The following is a 24,265-nucleotide window of genomic DNA, read 5'->3' as shown; positions in this document are numbered from 1 at the left end:
CAGCTATGTTTATTGATTGACGGTCATTTTGTAATGTGTGTAATGGGATCTTGAGAGGGACGCGGGTGACGCTGTGGGTTAAACCACAGAGCCTAGGACTTGCCGATCAGAAGGTCGGCGGTTCGAATCCCCGCAACGGGGTGAGCTCCTATTGCTCGGTTCCTGCTCCTGCCCACCTAGCAGTTCAAAAGCACGTCCAAGTGCAAGTAGATAAATAGGTACCGCTCCGGCGGGAAGGTAAACGCTGTTTCCGTGCGCTGCTCTGGTTCACCAGAAGCAGCTTAGTCATGGTGGCCACTTGACCCGGAAGCTGCACGTTGGCTCCCTCGGCCAATAAAGCGAGATGAGCGCTGCAACCCCAGAGTCGGCCACGACTGGACCTAATGGTCAGGGGTCCCTTTACCTTTACCTTTATGTGTTTTCTGTAGACTGATGGACTGGCCATGGTGAAGGCTAGGACAACATGCCAACTCCATGCAGTGGACCATACTGGTGCTCTCACATATTCATATTGGCTAAAGGGTATTTTTATCCTATTATGTTAGACCACATTATGTAATCTCATAATAACTCTTCTTATATCTCAACCAAATAAACAAATGTGATAATGATTCATTGCTGATGCAGCTTTATGGGCAGAAAAGCTGTGATGCAGTGCAGCATCATTCCAAATAGGCAAGTGAACTTTAAAACCACAAGATCCTTGATGCAATGAACAGCAATCAGAATCCTGTACATGCTGTGCATTATGGAGAGTTTGAACTGTGTCAAACTTTTTTTTAAAAAACAAATAATTATGAACATGAACATATAATTGGGCAAACTTTGTCATAACCAGTGGATTTTCTATCAAAACCACCTGCAAGTCATCCCAGTGACTTAACAAATGACCAAAAAATAAAAAAAATAAATAAAAAATTATCCCCAGCTCATTATGGTAACTGCTGGGAGCATTCAGCACTGATAATGGTTAGATCTCTCTTGCTTGTGCTATAAGCTTCTTCCTAGGAATGTATTTTAATCATGGCCACACCTTTTAAATTAGCTTTAAGAAAGGTTGACTTGCGGGTGTTCCACCTTTATTTTCTTAACACTTACAGATGTGTTTGCCAAGCATTGTTTCTACCTCAAAATGTTAATGAAGTTCAATATCTCACTTTTCAGGTGCAAATTAAATCCAGTTGCTCTCTGCAATGTCTCCTCTCACAGTATATGTAACTAAGGAAAATTTGGATCTCCATAAATGTGACCATAGTAGCTTCATGCGATGAGATTAAATGCTTGTGCAGTAAGTCTCATAAAATATACTGTAATCAAGTGGTAGAATTAAGTATGCTTAAGTCCATTAAAATCAATTGACTTAAATATACTTAACACTCGTGTTGGAGTATGGCTTTAGTTATGTCTGCAGTATTCATCTTCAAAACTCACATCTTGGATAATTTTGAAGCAGGGTGAGGTGAGCAGTGATAGCAGTTAGCAAACTACCGTGGGGTTTTGTTGGGAGCTGAGAGAATTTCCTTAACAATTTTGCTTTAAGTAGGATTTGATTTGATTACATTTTCCCGGTCTCTTTGATTAATTGATGTAAATTTGTATAAACATATCTGGTGTAAGAGCTCTGCCATAAAGTAACTTTATCCGTAAAGACATGTAATCATAATATAAATATTATATTACAAATATTGACGTTATAGTCAATGCAGGTATCAGGGTCATTTGCACAGCTGTGTATATATTTCTGCTCCTTCCAACAAATCTGTGATATTCATTGAGCAATTTTTTTTTGGCAACAATACATGTGCTATGTTATGAAAAATAATAGTTTCAGTCTGAAGTGTTTCCTTCATTTTAAGTTATTTTTCCATGCTGTGCAAGTAATCTCATATCCTTTGTTTTGTAGGACAAGAGTTTATGTATTGATTCTCACAGGAGAGCTAAACAGTCAATAGTATCTGGCTAATGTTTGTGAACATATATAATTCACATTAAAATATGGTTTTGAATATAATATATATTAATGCATTGGCAAGGCGTAATCACTGTAAAACAATTACAAAATCTCCCATTGGTTTGAAAGCCATCAGGATTTGGTGTAAATGCCAAAAAGAGGCAGAAATGACAAATACTAAATATTTAAACTCCTGCCCACCTAGCAGTTCAAAAGCACATCAAAGTGCAAGTAGATAAATAGGTACCACTCCAGCGGGAAGTTAAACAGTGTTTCCGTGCACTGCTCTGGTTCGCCAGAAGCAGCTTAGTCATGCTGGCCACATGACTCGGAAGCTATATGCCGGCTCCCTCGGCCAATAAAGCGAGATGAGCGCCGCAACCCCAGAGTCGGTCACAACTGGACCTAATGGTCAGGGGTCCCTTTACCTTTACCTTTACCTAAATATTTAAAAATTAAAAACAATAGCATCAGAGAATCTTGAGTCAGGGCATTTTTAAACTCATCCTAAGTAAACCTGAAGCAATACATTTCTTTTTGCCTTGCATATTTTAAAATCTAGGGCAGCTGATCGAAAACTAATCATGGAAGACCCGCATTAAAACAAGTACATGGTTGCCTTCTCCATGAGCAGGTAAGGAGTTCTCTTCGGGGGGGGGGTTAACAAGCAAACATGTGCACCAACTAGACAGCAGATAGCCAAATATTTGAAGGCAAAGCTGGAACAGATGCGTTGCATGTGCAAGTTCTTCTATTCAATCCCTGTTTTTAAGTCATTGTAACCCACTCTGGCTGGGACCTGCTGGTGAAAAACAGATAATCATAATACTCATCACCATCCCCAGTTGTTCTCTGATGGCAGAACCAAGAAATATTTCTTCCTAAAAAAAGTTTGATAGCAGATGCCAGAGAACATAAGCAGTACAGGTTTTTGGCTAGATAGACCAAGGATCTGCCCGTGTACATTCACCTGTGTTACCTGCATCAAGTAGCTCTGTTGCCTGAGTACATAAGGTGTAAGTAATTTGTATAGTTGATTGGTGCCTGTTTGTTGCTTACAGAGTGGGGTTGCTAGTGTGGGGGTTACTGGACGTGTAGGGTTGCAAGGGAGCTCTGTAATACATATATGTGTATATACGCATGGGGTTGCATAGGATGTATCCATTAGGTGGCTCCCTCTACAAACATTAAAGTCCTGACAAGTTTTCGTTTCAAAATTTACAATGCATGCACACCATATCATTTTGCCAGCAATTGTTTCCAGAAGCTTTAAGGGGGCAGAAGAACTTTAAGAACTTTTGAGCTGTTGCTCAGAACTTCAACCAAGCCAGAAAACTTTTCACAGTCTGCTAGCTCACGTTTCTCTCACTTTCCACCCATGTGCACGAAGATCTGCCAACTGAGGCAGGCTTTTCTGACATCTAATGTAGAGGATGCGAATATGCCCAGGCTGCCTTAAGGACACGGCCAGCTGGCTATATCCCAGCTTGTGTCTGCCACCACCTCTCCACTCACCTGAATTCCTGAGAAAAAGAAACCCATACTAAAAGCTCCCCAGTCATCACTAAGGATGGAAGGCCACGTTCATTTCAGTTCTGTTTTTCATTTTTCCAGCCTCAAATTCAGTTCTCCAAATTTCTGCAGCAGCTTGTGAATTGTTATTCAGCATTTTAGTGTGAATTTCTCTTAATAAACACATTTGTTGCTAGCAATTTATCCTAGCATACAAATGCACTTTGTATGATAATTTCACTAATACGTTCATTAATGCACTGCAAAATTTGGATTTATTTGGTTCTCATCTTGCTTCAGAAAGTATGAATTCAGCTTAAATGTGAACTGAATACAACCCTTCCCCCTAAAAAAATCTCTAAGTATAGTGTCAAGGGAAGTAATAGTACCATTGTATTCTGCCTTGGCCAGACTCTACATAGAGCAGTGTGTTCGGTTCTCGGCATCACAGTTTGATGATGATAATGATAATAATAATAATGTTTATTCCCCATCCATCTGACTGGGTTTCCCCAGCCACTTTGGGCGGCTTCCAGCAAAATATAAAAAATAATAAAATGTCAGGCATTAAAAACTTCCCTGAACTGTGTTGCCTTCAGATGTTTTCTAATAGTTGTGTAATTCTTTATCTCCCTGACATCTGATTGGAGGGCATTCTACAGAGAGGGCGCCACTGCTGAGAAGGATATTGAGAAGTTGGGATGTGTGCGGAGGGTGACCAAGATGATAAATGGGGTGGAAACCAAGCCTTATGATAAATGATTGACGGAGCTGGGTATGTTTAGTCTGGGTATGTTTAGAGAACAATAATAGCCATCTTCAAATAGTTGAAGGGCTGTCACATGGACGATGGGGTGAGCTCGTTTTCTGCTGCTCCAGAGGGTAGGACCCAAGCCAATTGATCAAATTGCAAGAAAGCAGATTCCGACTAAATACTAGGAAGAACTTTCTGGCGGTAAGAGCTTTTCAACTGTGGAACAGACTGCCTACGTAGGAAGGTGGTAGGCTCTACTTCATTGGACATTTTAAAGTAGCAGTTGGATGGCCATCTGTCAGGAATTCTTTAGCTGTGATTCCTGCATTGCAGCGAGTAGGGATCAGTGGCGTAGCGTGGGTTGTCAGCACCCGGGGCAAGGCAAGTAATTTGCGCCCCCCCTCCGCTGCACTGTCCCTCCCCCAGATAGTCCCTCACTCTCTCTCCGCACCGCACCGCACGCCTGGCACCCTCCCCTCCACAGTGGGCGGCGACCTGGAGGCTCGGATCGGATTTGCACAGCCAGCACTGCAGTGAGAGAGAGTGAGTGAGCCAGGTAGGGGCAGAGAGCTGCGAGTGCGAGCACCCCCCCCCCCAGATGTTGCGCCCGGTGCGGCCGGGCCCCCCTGCACTCCCCATGCTACACCACTGGTTGGGATAACACTTGGAATCGTCTTCCAACCCCACAATTCTGTGATTCTACGATTTGGTGTATAGGATAATAATGTACACAGTTTTGGTTACCCCATCTCAAAGAATGTATTTTTGACGGACAAAATACAGAACAGAGTGACTAGCAAATCAGATATGCTTGCTCCTAATACCCACAGAGTCAAATGGGCCATACTAGAAAGAGTTCTTAGGACTTTAGGCTGAAATTTATCATTGGGGTGGAGCTTTGTTCATATTTACACAGAAGTATGTTGTACTGTGAGTCTCCTCCCAGATCAATATACCTAGGATTGTAGACTTAGGTTCTTATCCATACCTTTCCTTCTGTTTCTCCAAAAATGGTCATACTTTCTAGTTTCTTTTGATTAATATACAGAACAATTCTTTGGATACCTTTGAGGTTCGCCCCCTCTCTTGCCAGAAACTACTCTGAAGCTACAGACAGCTGAAGTGATTACCCTGCAGCTGCAGAGTTATATAAGCTCAACCCCATAAATCTGATGCTGCTTTAATAAGCAAGGATTTGGACCTGTCATTCAGCAGAGAATATTAAGGGTGGCTGCATTTCTTTTGGGGAGAAAAGAGAAGTTTGCTCTTTGCATGCAGTACATTAATCAGAAATTCTACTCCTTATATTAGATCTGTTCAAATCATGTAAATCCAAATTAGTAAATCTGTTAAAACAAACAGGTGAACAGATCAGGTTTCACTTGGCGCCCAAAATGACAGCACCAAGCAAATTTGCCATGGGAAGGAAGTTCACAAATGTGTGCCCCCACATAAAAAAAACTCTTCGGTAGCCTGCCATCTGAAGGCAGTAGGATCTCTGTTAAGGACTTACTGGAGGAGATTTTTAGAATAGCATTGCTACTATTCATTACCACCATTGGTAGTACTTTGTCCTCTATTTAAGGCCTAAGATAACAAGAATGGTGAGTTTTTGCTTTCTGGAGCAATATTTTTGTCTGCCTGTCTATATTTTATTCTATTTTAGCCATCATTAAACCAATTACCAATTTCAATGTGAGATGGACTTGCATTCTGCTTTGACTAGAGCTATGGCACTAATGGGCTACTCACAAGATTTTCTGAAGCAGTAAACAAGTGCTTAGGATGAGATGCATTGAATGCTTCTAAAGCTGAGGAAGTAGAAAGGAAATCCTTGGTGTTCATTTTTATTATTCTGAAATAGAAGGTTAAGGAAGTATGATGTGCTCTTCAAAAGTGTGACTTTGGTACTGTGTGAAATAAATCATCATTAGCAGTTTGGTGCCAATTAACAAAGGAAATGAGTTGTGAGGACATGCTGGTACTTGGCACTTTAGGGGAGAATTAATTACAAGTGCTTAGAACACCTCTGACCCATACTAGCAAAAAGTTTCAAACTATGGTTAATATGTGCAGAGGTGGACAATCTTTTTGTTGTTGTTGAGGAACACTGTCCCTCAGGAGTAATTTGACAGGGACAAGTTACCTACAGTGAGCAGGGCTGGAGTCAAATGAGCAGGGCTGCCAACAAAACTTGGGAGGGAGTTAAGAGAAATGGGCCCTTTTCTATCTCTTTATTCACTTCCTCTCTCCCTTTCTGCCATCTCCTTTTCCCCCTCTTCACCATGAAATTGTGCCAAGAGGACTTCATGGAATCCGGCTGAGACCACAGGTTGGCTGCCTCAGCTTTCCAAGAACTTGATGAAATGTTAAAATGCTGTCTTTTACTCCAATATATGCAAATGATGTCCTTCAAAGTTATTTTCCCATAATCGTCTAGTCTCACCCATTACCCATTACTGGGCTGCTACCTGACCTAAGATAGGTTGCAGTGGCATTACATAGTAAAGTATAGTAAAGTAAAGCATAGTAAAGTCCCCAAACAGCCTAGGCTGAAGACCACCAAAACTGAATTAGTCCCTGTTATGTACTGCTCTCACCCTGGGCCAGCAGGGGGACACTGTAGATAGTTTTCACTCAGGTCCACATATGCAAAGAAGGAATTGAAAGTGACATTCAGTGATTGGATAGTTACAGAAAGTTGTTACTGTTGCTTTGTAGTTGAGCTCTATATAAGCAGGTTGGCTGAATCCTCAGCCCAGTTCTGTTCTGGCCTGTGAATAAACAAGAGCTGTCTGAAGAATCGCTGTGTCGTCTGATATGTTCACCTACAACCTAACAGTCCCAATTCTAGGACAATGACTACTGTTGTTATGGGTTCCTTTGCTTTAAGCTTTCTTCTACATATTGTTAGCAGCCTCTGGCCAGGAAAAAATAATTGTACCCTAGAGATACTGCCACGTTATGCTGGGTGTGGTGCTTGCCTCTGGTGAGTAATTTCTAACATCCTTTGCAATTTAACAACTCAGCTGCTATGAGGGGAATTATGCATTATGAGGCAAATGTAAGTGCTTTGTAAAGTTAATGCAGAGCATTCAACAATATGCCTTGCCTACCATAATGAAGTGAATTCAGGAACACCAAGCCTTCCATGTCACGTGTGAAACACATGATGCACAAGGCTCGGGAAATGGTTGAAATCTGGATTATATGGATTTCTTCTGGCTTGATGGCAATTTGGTTGTGAAAGAGCATATTTGCAAAATCCAGAGGCTGGGGATTCAGATTGTGTAGGTTTTTCATTTTGTTTTGTTTTCTTCCACATCAAAGGACTGCCTTCCTTTATTTGTTGAGGACTTATGGCGATTACTGGGGAAAGCAAGCCTGTATTCAATTCTAATAATTTTGCAGGATAGAAGAAAGAGAAAGTGCATGGATCCGTGGCATTTTGCAGAAAGGTTTATATTAGAAGATACTTCATCTCCTGATGATTGTTTTCTTCTTGTAAACGGAGACATGGACCACCCAGTCTATCTCTCAATTAATCCACTGGCATGTTTTTGTGTATATAGCTGTCGGTAGGTCTCCTTCCAAATTATATAAACTCACCTCTCATAAATGACCAAAAGTGGTTACAATTGAAGTTCACAAGGTGTTTTTCTTCATAGAGTATTCCACATCAGAACATAGCAAAATAAATCAAGTTTAGTTCTTTGGGTGTCTGAATACAGGAAATTAACTACATAATGGTTTCACTTGATGTTACTGGTACCTCGGTCGTAAGGTGATATACCCTTATGTTAAACACTTGTAATTATATTACAACGCTAAAGAAAGTGCACGGTTTTACATAGAACCCGAACCTGTTTAAAAGAAGTGCAGACCTTATGGCATACGTATTTGTGCAGTTACAAATTCTCAAAAAATGCATTCAGATATATAGATATATATTTACATATATGCACACATATAGTTGACATGGGGATGGCTATTTTTTATTCCTCTCCTTTTATTGATGTCAATGAAAGGGAAATCCTTTTCACCAGGAAGGGCTCACAAGCTGTGCTGTCAGCAGGGCTGTGGACTGAAGGGCTATTGGGTATGTTAAGTTGGGGGCGAACATATCAGACGACACAGTGATTCTTCAAACAGCTCTTGTTTATTCAAAGGCCAGAACAGAACTGAACTGAGGAGCTCAGTCAGCCTGCTTATATAGAGCTCCAGAACAGTGTAACTGTAGCAACTTTCTAAAACTATCCAATCACTGAACGTCACTTTCGATCCTTCATTTGCATAACTATCTACAGTATCCCCCTGTTGGCCCAGGGTGAGAACTTCAATACATAACAGGGTACAACATGCATTTGCATCTCTCTTATGCTGCACACATCCCTTTGCCATGCCAGCCAAATGTGTGACTAGAGGAGGATACATGCTATGGCACATACTGTCAGGTGGTAGGGCCAGTTCATGCATCTTCCAGCTCTCCTCCTACATTCTTTCACCAAGTTTACAGGTGGGAGGGTTGCCTGAACCCATGCGCTCTGTGGTGGTTCAAATCTACACAGTGAGTTCTCCTGGGTAACAGACCCTACAGGCTTTTGACATTATAGATCAGGCAATGCTTCCCACGCACCCCTTGCCCAAGGTCTGCCAGGCTCTCTGCCCAACTTTTAACATGTTACAGGACACAATATATTTGTTGAAAGTGAGACTGAAATAATAGCACAGCCTTTTTACGAAACCAAATTCTTATATATTGGAGGCTCCAATGTTTGCATCCTACACGGGCCTCAATCTTAGAAGACTGCTGCTAGCTAATCTAGTTAAAAGGGAAACCATTCCTGCCCCTGTAATTGACAAAGTTAGAAGTCTATCCCTGCCTAACATAATTAGAAAGGGAAATGGCTTTATTTATAATTGACGAAGGCTGCGATTCATTACATAGTTATATGAGCATGAGGTTTAAGCATGCATAATTGTGCTCTGGCCTGCAGCCAAGCATATTATATTTCTGTTCCAGGCATATTCAAGTGTCTGTGCAAGCGCTTTGTAAAGAGACTAGGATTAATTTTCAGTTCATCTTTTTACAGGGATATTAGTATTAGAAACATTCCCGTAGAATCAGCTTTGTTTAAATTGGAAATAAGAGTAGTGTTAAATGGTTGTCTCTGAAGTCCATAATTAAAATACATATTTATATTAAAAGTATGGGTTCTCTATTATGAGCTGTAACAACCAATGGTCTGGTTCACATGTAGTGCTCAGCCAAACCTTGGTTTATCATGAACAAGCAAACAAGTGGGCTCCCAGAGAGGAGATTGCTGCTGTGCTATGTGGTTGTCCAAATCTGGCCTCATGGTTTAACTCTGGCATAGGCAAACTCGGGCCTCCAGATGTTTTGGGACTACAACTCCCATCATCCCTAGCTAACAGGACCAGGGGTCAGGGATGATGGGAGTTGTAGTCCCAAAACATCTGGAGGGCCGAGTTTGCCTATGCCTGGTTTAACTCTCTCAGACAAAACAAAGCTGTAAACCAGGGGTCAGCAATTTTTTTCAGCAGGGGACTGGTCCACTGTCCCTCAGACCTTGTGGGGGGTGGACTATATTTTGGGGGGGGGGGACTAACAAATTCCTATGCCCCACAAAGCCACTCCCGACATAGAGAGGGGGTGGGGTTGCGGGCTCACGCCCACATCTGCATCATCGCGGGGCTACGCAGCCCCGCGGGATTCCCCGGGATTCCCTTCATTTGAATAGGTTTCCCCCGGCCAGCCAATCAGCTGGCTCAGGGGGCGGTCCTTAGTCCCATAAAAGGTCGGGGCAGCCCCTGGCTCGCCCCTTTCTCTCCTGGAGCAGCAGCCTTTTGCTTCTACATCCTCCCGGCTCTCGGCTCTTCCCGGCTCTCGGCTCCTGCTCCCACGCTGCCCGGTTGTCTCCTCTTCAGCATCACTATCTGTGGACCCGGGATTCGGAGCCTCAAGAGTGAGCAGCCTCAGCGCTCACTAAGGTCGTATCCTGCACCCGCGTTTGTCTGGAAGCTCCTTGGGCTATCTGCTTGGTAACCCCGCGCCCTCACCAGCGGAGCAGCGTCCGCGGCTAATTGGCGGGGGTCTTTGCCGTAGGGGGGGAGAAAGGAGATCGTCCGAGGCGCGTGGGTTGTCCTGGGGCTAATTTGCCTGCCTGAATTTTTGCTTGGCCGCTTCCCCTTTTCCCTTTCCCGACGCTGCTGCGCTGCCGCGTTCGCTCTCCCAGCGCAAAGCGATCCCCCCACTAACATTTTGTCGGATTTGCTTACTTTTGCCTCCTGTTTCTGTCCGTGCCGGGCTGGTAGTAAGACGTGGTGGGGCTTGCAAGCGTAGCGCTGATTTTAGGCGTCATCCTTGTGGGACTCTGGGGCTCACAGCGGCAGCCATATTACTATAGGCAAAGGGCGCCGCCATTTTGAAGTCACCCACGTGTTAGCATAGGGCGCCGCCATTTTGATTTTGCCCTTTTGTGCTCCCGGTGGCCATCTTGGTTAAGGGAAACAGCGTCGGCCGGTAGTACCGGGGCTACAGCTTAACGCCTTATTATTTTCTCTAAATACCGCGTACAGGGAGGGCACCTTGCCTTGCCGCCGTCACCTATCAGCGCGGCTTGTGTTTAAAAAAAAAAATAATAATAATAATAATAATAATAAAATAAAATAAGATAAAAAATAAAATATAAAAAAATAAAAATAAAATAAAATTAAAAAGGGGGGGAATCTTTTCCTGGGTTAACCCTTACCTCCCCTTTACCTTAGATCCCTTTGGCCACATCTCCCGGGGCGCGGCCAACGCTGGCAATTTCGCAGTGGGTCTTACCGCAACAGCTGCATAAGTAATAGCCTGCTTACAAATAAATAAATAAATAAATAAATAAATAAATTAAATATATATATATATATATACATATTTGCTTTCGTAGATTTTCACGGGTACAGGAATGCAGGTTTTGGTGTCCTCGGGTGTCTTCCCGTGTAAAAGTTGGGGTGTCTAGGCGACGTTTCGACGAGGTCTCACTCGTCATCTTCAGGCTGGTGCTTTCGGCTTCTTGTTACTGGAACAGAGCAGGATCTCAGTGTTTGAGTTCCTATAAATACTGTTGAGGAGGTGTGGTGTGTAGCCTCCAATGTTCTGGGCAGAGAGGAGGTTCCCAGGCTAGTGTGCCTTTTCTTCTTTTGTTCCTTAATTACTTGAGGGATATCTTGAGTGATTTCTTGAGTGATTTCCTGAATCCCACTTAGGTGGGTCATTAGGTGTGGATTAGTTGCTAAAGCCTTCGTGTCTTGAACTCTTGAACTTTGTGAAGAGTTTTTCTGAGAAGATGGCTGTACTGCACTTGGTTGTGCTCTGGCTTGGCTTCGTGTATAGGGGCGAGCTGTGGTTTTGTGGCCTGTGCCAGCCAGATCTGTGTAGGGATTGCAGGGGGGTGCAGCATCCGGAGGTGCCACCCTGGTTTGGCTACTGGATGGTGTCTGTAATTTATCTGTGGAGAGGGTCTGGGTTTGGGTCTGGTGTGGTTGATTGGTGATGGCGTTCTGTGTGCCTCTGGATCTGGTGTCAGGTTTTGTGGGGAGGGCTAATTTCCAGATGTCTGGCAAGCGGGATGTGTCGTCACGCTTGTTCATGTTGTGAGGGTGTTTCTCTATCTCGATGGCTTCCATGATTATTCTCTTGTGGTGATGTTCCATGTTAAAGAGCAATTTGGAATCTGCAAAATTAATTTCGTGTCCTGTTTCTTTCATGTGTTGGAAAAGAGAGGAAGTTTTTTCTTCTTTTTTGACGGCATTCTTGTGTTCTGCGATACGTGCATTTATTCGTCTGTTTGTTTGTCCAATGTACGTGGCTGGGCAGACCCGAGGACACCAAAACCTGCATTCCTGTACCCGTGAAAATCTACGAAAGCAAATATCTCACCTCTACGGGGAGGAAACCTTCCAGCTGACAAGAACCTACGAGAAACTAGAAATCCGAAGAGCCACCATCTTATGTGATCTCTTGTTCCTACGCAACTGCCGAGACAACAACTTAATTCCCACATGCTTCCAACTTAAATTCCACTCTAAAACCCCAGCTACCGAAAGGATCCTGAAACGAACTGAACTATCTCTAATCAGAAACGAACTACACAAGAAAAGATACCTACTAAACCAAACCAACAAAGATCTACTCACTCTTCACCTCAAACTCTGTAACAAAATCCACCCTGCACTCTGGGACAAATGCAAACAACTAGCCGTCTGGAGAGCTGAAACGGAGACCTCACACAAGACAGACACACACACCAACAAACTCCACAAACTAGAGAAACGCCAGAAGCCCAGCCACCCTCCACAACAACCCATGAAACAAACAGTACATAACATATCAGACAGGATCCTCACCTCAACTGAAACCAAAGTACTCTCCAAAGGTTTCAACTTTGCAGTCGCCCCGAGACGCATCCCCACGGAAAACATCATATGCGGAGTCGAAGCTAGCCTAACCAAAATCAATCCAGATGAAGCCAATAAAATCAGACTTGAAGTCACCAACATCCTCTGCTCCAGCAAACCACCCAGAAGCAATTTACACAAAGAAGAACAGAAAGCACTCACCAACCTGAGGAAAGACAACAACATAATCATTCTCCCAGCAGACAAAGGTAATGCCACTGTTGTGATGAACACATCGGACTACCAAGCAAAACTATCAAATCTACTCCAAGACCCTACCTACCAACCTATAAAAACAGATCCCACCACCTATCTGGAAAAAACCACCAAATCCAAAATAAAAGCCTCTCCTATCAGTGAAGAAATCCAGCTAAGAATCATCCCCAGAGAAAAATCATCCAGATGCCCCAAACTCTACGGCCTCCCCAAGATACACAAAGAAGGAACACCACTCAGACCAATAGTCAGCTCCATAGGCTCACCTCTACAAAATCTCGCTAAATTTCTCGCCAAGCAACTTCAGCCCTATGCAGAATCCATCTCTTCACACGTTCCAAACTCCTTCCAGTTCATAGAAACAATAAAGAAGCAAAACCTACAACCCAATGACCTACTTGTGAGCTTCGATGTTGTATCTCTCTTCACACAAGTGCCCATTAATGAAGCCTTGACAGCCATTCAAAACAAATACAATCCCCCCGAATACATCTTGGACCTGACCAACCACTGCCTAACCAACACGTACTTCATCCACAATGGACAAAGATACAAACAGATAGAAGGAGCACCTATGGGATCACCCCTCTCACCGGTCATCGCTAACCTGTACATGGAACACTTTGAAACCAATGCTTTAGACAAGTCAGAACACAAACCCAAACTTTGGCTCAGATATGTTGACGACACCTTTGTAATTTGGCCACACGGGAAGGAAAAACTGGATAGCTTCCTCACACATCTCAACAGCCTACACCCCAAAATACAATTCACTATGGAAATAGAAGCCAACAACCAACTTCCCTTCCTTGACGTCCTAATCTACAAAAAACCTGATGGCTCCCTAGGACACACTATCTACCGGAAAAAAACACACACCAACCGCTACTTACATGCACAATCACACCACCACCCTGCACAAATAAACTCCGTAGCCAAGACTCTCATCTCCAGAACCAAACGCCTGGCTGACGAAGACCACTTGACAACTGAGTTACAGAATCTCTCAAATGTGTTAATTGCCAATGGATACCAGCAAAACAGGGTTACGAAGCTAATCCAAAAAGAAACACCCCCCAAAAACCAAGACACAGAAGAAAACAATGGCATAGCCCTCCTTCCTTATATCAAGGGCACTACAGATAAAATTAGCAAAATCCTCCATAAACACAATATCAAAACAGCCTTTTGCACCAACCAAAAAATAGCCAATATCCTCAGAAACCCCAAGGATAAAATTCAGTTGGAAAACCAAGGGGTCTATGAAATACCCTGCAAAGTCTGCCCAGCCACGTACATTGGACAAACAAACAGACGAATAAATGCACGTATCGCAGAACACAAGAATGCCGTCAAAAAAGAAGAAAAAACTTCCTCTCTTTTCCAACACATGAAAGAAACAGGACACGAAATTAATTTTGCAGATTCCAAATTGCTCTTTAACATGGAACATCACCACAAGAGAATAATCATGGAAGCCATCGAGATAGAGAAACACCCTCACAACATGAACAAGCGTGACGACACATCCCGCTTGCCAGACATCTGGAAATTAGCCCTCCCCACAAAACCTGACACCAGATCCAGAGGCACACAGAACGCCATCACCAATCAACCACACCAGACCCAAACCCAGACCCTCTCCACAGATAAATTACAGACACCATCCAGTAGCCAAACCAGGGTGGCACCTCCGGATGCTGCACCCCCCTGCAATCCCTACACAGATCTGGCTGGCACAGGCCACAAAACCACAGCTCGCCCCTATACACGAAGCCAAGCCAGAGCACAACCAAGTGCAGTACAGCCATCTTCTCAGAAAAACTCTTCACAAAGTTCAAGAGTTCAAGACACGAAGGCTTTAGCAACTAATCCACACCTAATGACCCACCTAAGTGGGATTCAGGAAATCACTCAAGAAATCACTCAAGATATCCCTCAAGTAATTAAGGAACAAAAGAAGAAAAGGCACACTAGCCTGGGAACCTCCTCTCTGCCCAGAACATTGGAGGCTACACACCACACCTCCTCAACAGTATTTATAGGAACTCAAACACTGAGATCCTGCTCTGTTCCAGTAACAAGAAGCCGAAAGCACCAGCCTGAAGATGACGAGTGAGACCTCGTCGAAACGTCGCCTAGACACCCCAACTTTTACACGGGAAGACACCCGAGGACACCAAAACCTGCATTCCTGTACCCGTGAAAATCTACGAAAGCAAATATCTCACCTCTACGGGGAGGAAACCTTCCAGCTGACAAGAACCTACGAGAAACTAGAAATCCGAAGAGCCACCATCTTATGTGATCTCTTGTTCCTACGCAACTGCCGAGACAACAACTTAATTCCCACATGCTTCCAACTTAAATTCCACTCTAAAACCCCAGCTACCGAAAGGATCCTGAAACGAACTGAACTATCTCTAATCAGAAACGAACTACACAAGAAAAGATACCTACTAAACCAAACCAACAAAGATCTACTCACTCTTCACCTCAAACTCTGTAACAAAATCCACCCTGCACTCTGGGACAAATGCAAACAACTAGCCGTCTGGAGAGCTGAAACGGAGACCTCACACAAGACAGACACACACACCAACAAACTCCACAAACTAGAGAAACGCCAGAAGCCCAGCCACCCTCCACAACAACCCATGAAACAAACAGTACATAACATATCAGACAGGATCCTCACCTCAACTGAAACCAAAGTACTCTCCAAAGGTTTCAACTTTGCAGTCGCCCCGAGACGCATCCCCACGGAAAACATCATATGCGGAGTCGAAGCTAGCCTAACCAAAATCAATCCAGATGAAGCCAATAAAATCAGACTTGAAGTCACCAACATCCTCTGCTCCAGCAAACCACCCAGAAGCAATTTACACAAAGAAGAACAGAAAGCACTCACCAACCTGAGGAAAGACAACAACATAATCATTCTCCCAGCAGACAAAGGTAATGCCACTGTTGTGATGAACACATCGGACTACCAAGCAAAACTATCAAATCTACTCCAAGACCCTACCTACCAACCTATAAAAACAGATCCCACCACCTATCTGGAAAAAACCACCAAATCCAAAATAAAAGCCTCTCCTATCAGTGAAGAAATCCAGCTAAGAATCATCCCCAGAGAAAAATCATCCAGATGCCCCAAACTCTACGGCCTCCCCAAGATACACAAAGAAGGAACACCACTCAGACCAATAGTCAGCTCCATAGGCTCACCTCTACAAAATCTCGCTAAATTTCTCGCCAAGCAACTTCAGCCCTATGCAGAATCCATCTCTTCACACGTTCCAAACTCCTTCCAGTTCATAGAAACAATAAAGAAGCAAAACCTACAACCCAATGACCTACTTGTGAGCTTCGATGTTGTATCTCTCTTCACACAAGTGCCCATTAATGAAGCCTTGACAGCCATTCAAAACAAATACAATCCCCCCGAATACATCTTGGACCTGACCAACCACTGCCTAACCAACACGTACTTCATCCACAATGGACAAAGATACAAACAGATAGAAGGAGCACCTATGGGATCACCCCTCTCACCGGTCATCGCTAACCTGTACATGGAACACTTTGAAACCAATGCTTTAGACAAGTCAGAACACAAACCCAAACTTTGGCTCAGATATGTTGACGACACCTTTGTAATTTGGCCACACGGGAAGGAAAAACTGGATAGCTTCCTCACACATCTCAACAGCCTACACCCCAAAATACAATTCACTATGGAAATAGAAGCCAACAACCAACTTCCCTTCCTTGACGTCCTAATCTACAAAAAACCTGATGGCTCCCTAGGACACACTATCTACCGGAAAAAAACACACACCAACCGCTACTTACATGCACAATCACACCACCACCCTGCACAAATAAACTCCGTAGCCAAGACTCTCATCTCCAGAACCAAACGCCTGGCTGACGAAGACCACTTGACAACTGAGTTACAGAATCTCTCAAATGTGTTAATTGCCAATGGATACCAGCAAAACAGGGTTACGAAGCTAATCCAAAAAGAAACACCCCCCAAAAACCAAGACACAGAAGAAAACAATGGCATAGCCCTCCTTCCTTATATCAAGGGCACTACAGATAAAATTAGCAAAATCCTCCATAAACACAATATCAAAACAGCCTTTTGCACCAACCAAAAAATAGCCAATATCCTCAGAAACCCCAAGGATAAAATTCAGTTGGAAAACCAAGGGGTCTATGAAATACCCTGCAAAGTCTGCCCAGCCACGTACATTGGACAAACAAACAGACGAATAAATGCACGTATCGCAGAACACAAGAATGCCGTCAAAAAAGAAGAAAAAACTTCCTCTCTTTTCCAACACATGAAAGAAACAGGACACGAAATTAATTTTGCAGATTCCAAATTGCTCTTTAACATGGAACATCACCACAAGAGAATAATCATGGAAGCCATCGAGATAGAGAAACACCCTCACAACATGAACAAGCGTGACGACACATCCCGCTTGCCAGACATCTGGAAATTAGCCCTCCCCACAAAACCTGACACCAGATCCAGAGGCACACAGAACGCCATCACCAATCAACCACACCAGACCCAAACCCAGACCCTCTCCACAGATAAATTACAGACACCATCCAGTAGCCAAACCAGGGTGGCACCTCCGGATGCTGCACCCCCCTGCAATCCCTACACAGATCTGGCTGGCACAGGCCACAAAACCACAGCTCGCCCCTATACACGAAGCCAAGCCAGAGCACAACCAAGTGCAGTACAGCCATCTTCTCAGAAAAACTCTTCACAAAGTTCAAGAGTTCAAGACACGAAGGCTTTAGCAACTAATCCACACCTAATGACCCACCTAAGTGGGATTCAGGAAATCACTCAAGAAATCACTCAAGATATCCCTCAAGTAATTAAGGAACAAAAGAAGAAAAGGCACACTAGCCTGGGAACCTCCTCTCTGCCCAGAACATTGGAGGCTACACACCACACCTCCTCAACAGTATTTATAGGAACTCAAACACTGAGATCCTGCTCTGTTCCAGTAACAAGAAGCCGAAAGCACCAGCCTGAAGATGACGAGTGAGACCTCGTCGAAACGTCGCCTAGACACCCCAACTTTTACACGGGAAGACACCCGAGGACACCAAAACCTGCATATATACATATATATATATAAAAAATAACAGATCAATTAAATAATTAAATAAATAAATAATTGGAATTCAAATAAATAAATAAGCTCATAATAACAAGAGAGGGATAAGCGGGTTTCGATATCAATACCCAAGTCATTGGGGCCATCGGACGCAGCATTAAAGCGGTTCGTCAAATCCAAACTCATCTGCTCCTGCGCATTTTGAGGCAGTGTTAGGCGGTTTATCAAATCCAAATCTTACTGCTGCCCATATTAAGAGGTCGCGTGCGGTGACCGCTGACCGTCGTCTTTGCCTTATTGTTGACAATGGCGAACAGGGGCGCATCCCGGTCGAATCAGGCAGCCGGGGCTTTGCTTCCCACTGCGCAAGGCAACCCGCAGGCTTTAGTTCAACTTTTTACTGCAATCCAGAATTTTTATGCGCATTGTGGGCCCCAATCGGCCTCTACTGCGGCTATAGTGGAGCTGTCGCAAGACTGTATCCCTGACACCCCTTCTAGTCAACAGGACCTGGTAAGGCCATCTACCTCCACAGCGGGTCCAACGCGACAGGGTGGAGGCCCCACCAATCGCCCCCAAACACGATTGCAAACCGCGCGGGCCCAGAATGATAGGTCTTTGACCCAGAAAGCTAGGAACGCACCACAGAAGCCTAGGGCCGCGGCAGGCAAGTCCAAGTCATCACGGCCTGCCCCCCAGCCGCCGGCACAGGATGATATCGGGGTACCTAGTGTCTTTCAGGAGCCCCAGCGGTGCCCGTCAGAAGTGGCCTCTTCGGAGGAAGATCTGCCACCACAGCAGGCAGCAGAGCCAGCTAATGACCCTGACCACCAGGACCGCACATCCAGAGGGGGTAAGCGAAAAGCTAAGAGGAAGCACGTCGCCAAGAAGAGCAGAAAGAGGGACACTTCGGACTCCGAGGATTACACAGGTACTTCCTCTTCTGATAGTGACAGCGATGTTCCCATGGAAACTTATTGGGGTGAGGGGGAGGATACGGGAGCCCCTTTGTGGGTCCACGAGAGACGGGCAAATTCCCATCGAAGGAAATTCAATGGGACGCTCGAGTGGAGAGATGGGTCCCTTCTGGAGGACACCAAGAAGTCCACTCACGCACCAACTGATTTCATCATAGGCAGTCACCTCTCCAAGAGGAAGAGGGATAAAATCCTCAATGGTGACTATGTCGACATGTTTTCTCTGTTGCCCCCAGTCCAAACCAAAGGAAAAGGGGAAAAAAGGAGGTATCAGGGTAAGAAAAGGTACAGATCCCCCCGGGTGGAGCGCACCTTTGAAAATTGGCTTAACGGGTATCAGGTTTTTATGGGGATAGTGCTGGGGGGCTATCCTAAGCGGGGCATGCATCTCGCATCCTACCTGGCACATGTGCGAAGGGCCCGGGAGTTAGCTGGCGATGAGGCGGCCATTGCTTATGACGAGGATTTTCGAAGGAACGCCTCGCAACTGTCATCCACGCGATGGGATCAGAAGGATAACAACCAATGGCTGGAGCACGTGGGTCCCAACATTGAGAAGAAACCCCATGAGGTAACAAAAACGGCTAGGGCGGATCCTAAGCGTCGCAAGCAATGTTGGGATTATAACAAGGGAACATGTCAGCGCACCGCCTGCAAATACTTGCATGAGTGTGAAAAATGCCTTGGCGGTCACCCGGCCTCTTCCTGCTATAAAAATAGACAGCAGCCCTTTCGTGGCGGTAGGGGGCACCCTCAACAGGGAAATCAAGGTGCCCCCGCCAATGCCCCTAACACCTCCCGTGGCGCAGCTGGGACCCGCTACTGAGGTTGCCCAGGACCTGCCACAATGGCTTTCAGCGACTAATCCTTCTTTGACCCTGGCCCCCTCTCCCATTAAACTTCAGGCGCTAAGACCCCTTTTAGAACATTACCCAGACAAGCAAGCGGCCCTCTTATTAGAGAACGGTTTCTCCCATGGCTTCAGAATTCCGGTGGCCCTCGCCCCTAACTCTAACTGTCCTCCTAATCAAAAATCAGTACTTGAGAGGCCGGACATCGCCTTAAAAAAGATTCAAAAGGAGATAGCGGCGGGAAGGGTGGCAGGGCCTTTCACAGTACCCCCGGTAGAACAGCTGCACATCTCGCCTTTGGGTATAGTCCCTAAGAAGGCCCCCGGGGAATTCAGGTTGATTCATAACCTCTCCTATCCCAAAGGAGCCTCAGTTAACGATGCTATACCCCAGGAACTATGCACAGTAAGGTATGCATCGTTTGATCAGGCTGTAAAGCTAGTACGGGGTTTTGGTAGAGGCGCCTTTTTGGCGAAGTGTGACATTGAGTCAGCATTCCGCCTCCTCCCAGTTCACCCCATGGACTATCGTTGGTTGGGTTTCAAATTCATGGGCCTGTTCTTCATAGACAAGGCAATGCCTATGGGGTGCTCCATCGCCTGCGCAGCCTTTGAGACCTTTAGTACTTTCCTCGAGTGGGCATTTAAATTCAGATCGGGCGTTACGGGTATCAGTCATTATCTCGATGATTTCATTCTGGTGGCAAGGAACGCAGCCGACTGCTTGTCATCATTACAGGCCTTCAAGGCCATGGCGGATGATCTGGGCGTTCCCCTCGCGGGGGAAAAGACCGAGGGCCCAGTCACCACCCTGACCTACCTGGGTATAGAGCTCGACACGGTGGCTCAGGCCTCCCGGCTGCCTGCAGACAAGTTAGTCACCCTTAAGGGGATTATTTCTCAGCCTCTGCCCCTCAGGAAGGTCACCCTTAAGCAAATCCAGTCCCTCCTTGGTCATCTGAACTTCGCATGCAGGGTGGTCTCCCCAGGGCGCCCCTTTTGCAGACGGCTCGCTAAGCTGTCAGCAGGCTTGAAATCTCCACACCACAGGGTGCGCCTCCCTAAGACAGTAAAGGCGGACCTCCAGATTTGGCTTCACTTCCTTGATGGATACAATGGTATTTCCCTCTGGCAAGATCACATGGCCCTGCAAACCGATTTCCAAGTGCACTCTGACGCGGCGGGTTCCCTGGGCTTCGGGGTTTACTTCAGGGGACAGTGGTGCGCTCAGCCTTGGCCCCCGGACTGGCAAGGCAAACCTATACTCAAGGATTTAACTTTCCTGGAATTCTTCCCCATTGTGGTGGCAATTCACTTGTGGGCAGATCACTTCAGAAACCGCAGGGTGTGCTTCTGGACGGATAATCAAGCTGTGGTGTCCGTGCTGAACAGGCAGTCTTCCCGCTCCCCCAGGGTCGCTTCCCTCTTGAGGTTCTTCGTGCTATCGTGTCTTCAGCTTAATTTGCATGCCTCTGCTAAATTTGTACCTGGTGTCGATAACAATATTGCCGATGCTCTGTCTCGATTCCAGATGGATCGCTTTCGCACATTAGCGCCGGATGCGCAGCCGCAGCCGCAACCGTTTCCGGAGCACCTCTGGAGTATTGGCAGGGAGAAGCTTTGAAGGGAGTACTATCGGCTATCGCACCATCAACCTTGAGATCTTATAGCAAGGCCTGGTTGGATTTTACGGCATTTCGCCAAAGGAAGGGGTTATTCAAAATAGGCAGGGCTCCTGCACAGGCTGAGGTCATACAATACCTAGTTTACCTTCGTGACCTGGGCAGGGCCCCCAAAACACTTAATATCCATTCCGCCGCAATATCATTCTTTTCAAAAACCCTGTTTTCCCGTGACCCATGTGCACACTTTGTAGTAAGGAAGATGCTTGAGGGCTGGCGCAGAGCCCAGCCCCCTAGCCAGGACAGTAGGAGACCCATAACTCTAGGCTTACTCACCGAAATTCGCACAAAGCTCAGAGCCATCTGTTGGTCTCCCTACGAGGCGAGATTATTCTCCGCAGCTTTTTCCTTCGCCTTCTTCGGCGCCCTGCGCATAAGCGAAGTGGTTTGTGAGGAACAGCCGGTTGGCACCCCTAAGGGCCTCCGCTTAGAGGACGTTGTCATGGGTGGTGATGAAGTTTTGTTGAAAATACGCAGCTCCAAGACTGACCAGCTAGGCAGGGGGGCCACTATCCGCTTGCAAGCGACCAACAAGGCCGGCCCCTGCCCGGTGAAGGACGCCAGGAAGTACCTGTCTGTGAGGTCAAAAACCGGGGGCCCTTTCTTCATTCATGCAGATGGGTCCCAGTTATCCAAGCACCAGTTCACGAGAGTGATGCGCAAGGCGATCGCGTCTTTAGGGCTCTCGCCTGATAACTTTGCCGCGCACTCCTTCCGCATTGGGGCTGCAACAACGGCCGTCCACATGGGCTTACCAGCAGAGCGTATTATGGACCTTGGCCGCTGGAAGTCAAACGCGTATAAGGGTTACATCAGGAAGCCACGTTAATTCCCCCTTCCCCCCCCGCTTCACACACCCCCCCCCCCTGACCCGGTTCTCTCGCTTTATATTTTCAGGTGTGGCTCTGGTGCGCCTGTGGATCGTGGGTCATAGCATCGTCCACTGGGCCAAGTTGAGATCATACGCCATCGGCTGGCGAGCCAAGTTATACCCCCCTGGCAAGTTTAAGGTCGTGATCTCTTGGGTGGCTCGGCGGGGTATGCGCTGGGAGGAATTCCTCCCCACGGTGTCCAATAAAATTGATGCGGAGGGCGCTCCCGATGCACTCGTCGTCCAGCTCGGCGAGAACGACCTGGCATATAGAAATGCGGTTGACCTTAGGTGGAATATCATTACCGACCTGAGCGCGCTGCGGGATGCATACCCGACCTTGGACATCATATGGTCATCCCTCTTAGAAAGGCGATGGTGGCGCGACGCCACGGACCAGGTGGCGGTCAGCAAAGCCAGGAGACTGCTGGAGCGCGCGGTGGCTCGCAAAGTAGTCGCTATGGGCGGTCGGGTTATTACCCACCCAGGCATCCGGTTTAGCGACGAGGCTCTATACCGTAGGGATGGCGTGCATCTTTCTGATGCGGGCAATGACTTGTGGTTGGATGACATTGCGCAGGGGGTCAGGGATTGGTTACAGGTATATTGAGGGTATTGGCGGCGAGCTTCTGCTCGGTGGCGGTTAGGCATTGGCAGGGGTATTGTCATGCAAATTGGTCGGGGGGGAGGAGCGCCATCACCTCCCCCACTCCATGAAGGGTAGTTCGTTAAAGGACTCCGAGGGGCGTCGCCTCGTCCGAAACCTACGGAGGCTAGGGCCTAAAGCGCGCCCCCGAGCGGTAACCCCTGGGGGGGCCGCCTACGGATGTACATCTCGGGGGGCTCCCCCTGTTGGTGTTTAACCCTTCCCGGTCAGACCGGATAGTTGGTTAGGGCCAATGCCTAAATGCCAATACCTCTCTTACCTGTAATCAATAAAGTTGTGGCCATTTACGCCCATTAACCTTAATTCTGTTGTCTGTGTCTTTATTTCTACTTATGCGGGAGGGGGCGGGTCTTGCCACGCAAAGCCACTCCCGACATAGAGAGGGGGTGGGGTTGCGGGCTCACGCCCACATCTGCATCATCGCGGGGCTACGCAGCCCCGCGGGATTCCCCGGGATTCCCTTCATTTGAATAGGTTTCCCCCGGCCAGCCAATCAGCTGGCTCAGGGGGCGGTCCTTAGTCCCATAAAAGGTCGGGGCAGCCCCTGGCTCGCCCCTTTCTCTCCTGGAGCAGCAGCCTTTTCCCACCCTCCCTCCCTTTAGGTTGCCCCGGTTTTGCTATGGGCTTCGGCTGGTCGCCGCAAGGGGCCTGGTAGGAGTTTTTCCATTTGGCTAATTGGCTATATTTATGAAGCCTCGTGGTTTTTTCGCCTACCTCGTAGCAAAACGTCACAACTTCCCGGTAGTGGCGGTTAGGCATTGGCAGGGGTATTGTCATGCAAATTGGTCGGGGGGGAGGAGCGCCATCACCTCCCCCACTCCATGAAGGGTAGTTCGTTAAAGGACTCCGAGGGGCGTCGCCTCGTCCGAAACCTACGGAGGCTAGGGCCTAAAGCGCGCCCCCGAGCGGTAACCCCTGGGGGGGCCGCCTACGGATGTACATCTTGGGGGGCTCCCCCTGTTGGTGTTTAACCCTTCCCGGTCAGACCGGATAGTTGGTTAGGGCCAATGCCTAAATGCCAATACCTCTCTTACCTGTAATCAATAAAGTTGTGGCCATTTACGCCCATTAACCTTAATTCTGTTGTCTGTGTCTTTATTTCTACTTATGCGGGAGGGGGCGGGTCTTGCCACGCAAATAACCCAGAGATGCATTTTAAATAAAAG

The 24,265-nt window shown here is 46.4% G+C and overlaps 1 long non-coding RNA gene across 1 annotated transcript in view; it reads left to right on the top strand.

The window, feature by feature from the left end:
• The first annotated feature begins 438 nt into the window (after window positions 1–438).
• Window positions 439–24,265, top strand: part of LOC310685477 — a 28,268-nt gene continuing 4,441 nt past the window's right edge. Inside the window, exons 1-2 of the long non-coding RNA XR_014515311.1 lie at window positions 439–522; window positions 2,514–2,585. This is a non-coding gene — a long non-coding RNA (uncharacterized lncRNA). The remainder of the gene's footprint in view (window positions 523–2,513; window positions 2,586–24,265) is intronic.

The sequence above is a fragment of the Podarcis tiliguerta genome (assembly GCF_965153285.1).
Source record: "Podarcis tiliguerta genome assembly, chromosome: 9".
NCBI classification, from domain to species: Eukaryota; Metazoa; Chordata; class Lepidosauria; order Squamata; family Lacertidae; genus Podarcis; species Podarcis tiliguerta.
The sequence above is the reverse complement of the archived record's forward strand: the minus strand, read 5'-3'. Positions and strand labels throughout refer to the sequence as shown.